The sequence below is a fragment of the Littorina saxatilis genome, linkage group LG13 (assembly GCF_037325665.1).
Source record: "Littorina saxatilis isolate snail1 linkage group LG13, US_GU_Lsax_2.0, whole genome shotgun sequence".
Classification (NCBI taxonomy): Eukaryota; Metazoa; Mollusca; class Gastropoda; order Littorinimorpha; family Littorinidae; genus Littorina; species Littorina saxatilis.
The window spans coordinates 23486319-23489654 of NC_090257.1; positions in this window are offsets into that span (position 1 = coordinate 23486319).

Genomic DNA, 3336 nt, shown 5'->3' on the forward strand with positions numbered 1-3336 from the left:
GGAGAGAGAGACAGAGACAGAGACAGAGAGAGAGAGACGTAAGACGTAAGACATTTTATTGATTAAACACACAAGGTTCATTTCAACGGGGAGGGGGGGGGGGTCAGTAATACATGCCGTGTGTTTGTATTTATGGACAATCACCCGGTTTTATCTCTTTCTCTCTAACATATATACTCACACGAACGCACGCACGCTCTCACTCTCTCTCTCTCACTCTCTTTCTCTTAAACATAAAGACATATCCAGCGCATGAATTAACAATATGGATAGGTGCAACGACAAACAAGTTTACAGTGCTAACATACATTATCGGCTTTCAATCATGTTCTATCGTTCCACGGCACAGACTCTCTCTCTCTCTCTCTCTCTCTCTCTCTCTCTCTCTCTCTCTCTCTCTCTCTCTCTCTCTATCTATCTCACTCTCTCTCTCTCTCTCTCTCTCTCTCTCTCTCTCTTTCTCTCTCTTTCTAACCTACAAACATTTCCAGCGCATAAATCAACAATTTGAATAGGTACAACATCAACACAGGTGTACTACACCAGCATACATTATTTGCAATCAAACCTGCTCTAACATTCAACGGCACAAACTATGTATAACACATCGCCGTCTCGTTCACCTGTTCCACATTGGGTAACTAGTCCAAAAAACTTTTTCTTTTTTGAAAAACACGATATAAGAATCTGGCCACATGCACCACTGAATCTCCTTTATCTACAGACATAACACGTCTAATACTGTTCGCATCTTCACTCTGGGTTTTTTCTCTTATTATTTTGACATCGAGTCTATTATCGCAATATCCTTTGCATACAAACAATACATGTTTCTCGTCTTCCACGTCCTCTCTGCATACAGGGCAAATCAAAAGGCCCGGTACAACGTCAGTTCGATAGCGACATTTGTGAGTGTTTATGGGTGAAATACCAAATCGAAATTGTATGTATGCATCTCGAAAACAGCGGAGCTGAATATGGTCTATATACACTTCAGCGCGAATTTCTTGTTTAAAGAGCGAATAAAATTCAAATCGCTCCGAGTTCATGATGCTGTCGTGCCAGTCTTGCTGGAAGCAATCAAACAATCGTTGTCTGAATACTGCTAAAAATCGATTCAGATCGCCTACATCTTGTTGCAGCCAGACATCTCCAAAGCCGTACATGCATAACATTTCTTTCAAATAATGAGACCATGTTTTCTTGCCATAACTCTGTAAATGTTTCATCATGTCATATGCTTTCCTTGGGAGTCTTTCGCTTGGCAAATGTAACACTCTCAGCCAATACTTAATACAGCGAACCGACGAAGTGACATAAAGTGGATAGCGGCCTAAGTCACCATATACCATCTTGTTTGGTGTTTGTCGTCCCACACACAAAAACTTCTTGCATGCAAACAAATGGGCTTTCTCAAGAGCTTCAAACCTTTGGAATCCCCACAGCTCAGATCCATACATTAAGATCGGGAGGACCTGTGCGTCATATATTTTAAAAAATACGCTTCTAGGTATGTTGCCTAGCCTCCACAAACATCTTAGGATTTGGCCAGTCCTTATCTTTGCCTTTGAGGCCAGATCGCTGACCATTAGCGTCAATGACAATTTTGTGGTGAAATTTAGCCCCAAGTACTTGTAACTGTTCACCACCTCTATGTCCTCGTTTCCGTACTTCCAGGCTTCATTTGCTGCCAAAAATCCTCCTTTTCTAAAAACGATTACCTTTGTCTTATCCAGGTTGACCGTCATGGAAAACTTATCCGTAAACTGTTTTAACACATCAATCTGTTTCTGTAACCCGGCTGCGCTATAGGATATCAAGAGTACATCGTCGGCAAACAGCAATATGAGAATCTGCATCACGTCAGGTGTTAACTGTATTCCATGTTTACCGTTTTGAAACATTTCAAGTGCCAGTTCATTAATCAGGAATGAAAACAATGTTGGTGAAAGCACAGAACCTTGAGGGACTCCACATGGACAACGGAAAAACTCCGACGGGCCATCGTCGGTGCGAACACAAGACTTCACTCCTTTGTACATACTTTGCAGGATGTTCAACATCTTTCCGCCAACCCCGTGCTTGCGTAATACATTCCATAACATAGCCCTATTGACTGAGTCAAAAGCCTTGCGGAAGTCTACGAAACATATGTAGACCTTACCCGATCTTTTAAGAAGGTACCTCTGGACAATAGCATATAGCACAAACATATTGTCCACAGTAGAGTGGTCTTTTCTGAAGCCACCCTGTTCCTCCTCAATTCTACTGTTGTCTTCCGCCCAGTCAGATAAGCGCCTGTTTAGTATGCTGCCAAACAACTTACCTACTATGCTCAGTAACGTAATGCCTCTGTAGTTATCAGGGTTATTAATGTCTCCACTTTTGTGAATTGGGACAATTTTCCCACAAGACCACGCAGAAGGGTAAACGCCTGTGTCAAAAATTTGGTTAAACAGCTTTGAGAGAGAGAGAGAGAGAGAGAGAGAGAGAGAGAGAGAGAGAGAGAGAGAGAGAGAGAGAGAGAGATTATCCGGTGGGTTCAGGTTGAGGTCAAGGTCAGACAAGTTACAAAAGGTAGTCTAGAATATCATATTATTTTAAACCAAAGTTGTACATAATGGTGAATTGTTCTCGAGCGGGGTTGGCGGGGAAGGGTGTGTGCATGTGTGTGTGTGTGTGTGTGGAGGGGGGGGATAATAGGGGGAAGAGCTATACGTTTAAACCAACTTGAGCCAGGAAGATTTTCACTTCCGTTCGGATGCAATGGAACTTGGAAGTGAAGAGCGCTCTTGAATTTAGGAAGCGGAAATGGTTGAAAGGGGGAAGGCTTCGAGTGCGTTCGTGAGGGGAGCCCTTCCATCCCTACACTGGTACACACGTCAAATATCAACGCCACGACTGCTTTCTCTGGGGAATTGAATTTTTTGGGATTAATTAATTCAGAAATTCATTCATCAAAAATTCCCCACCGCGCACAAAGAGCACCCAGGCTGTTTGTTCATTTATGGTATGTGACTAATGGGAGGGGTGGTCTCTTATCCTATGATTGTATAAAAGCCGGTGTAACATGACATTTTTACTCCACGAAAAATGTACTCCGGAGTAAAAATTTCGTACAAAATTCTTACTCCGAGTAAAATTTTCGTACGAGAAAAGAACTCCCCAAGGCACGAAAAAATTACTCCTTCCACGAAATTTTTACTCCGCATTTTTTTTACTTCCAGTAAAAATCTCGTACGCCAAAATGGGATGCGGGCGAAGGGATAATGCCAATAATGTGATCTCGCACAAACGAATGTCGCGCTACCCTCCCTCCACCCCTTCCACCACCAA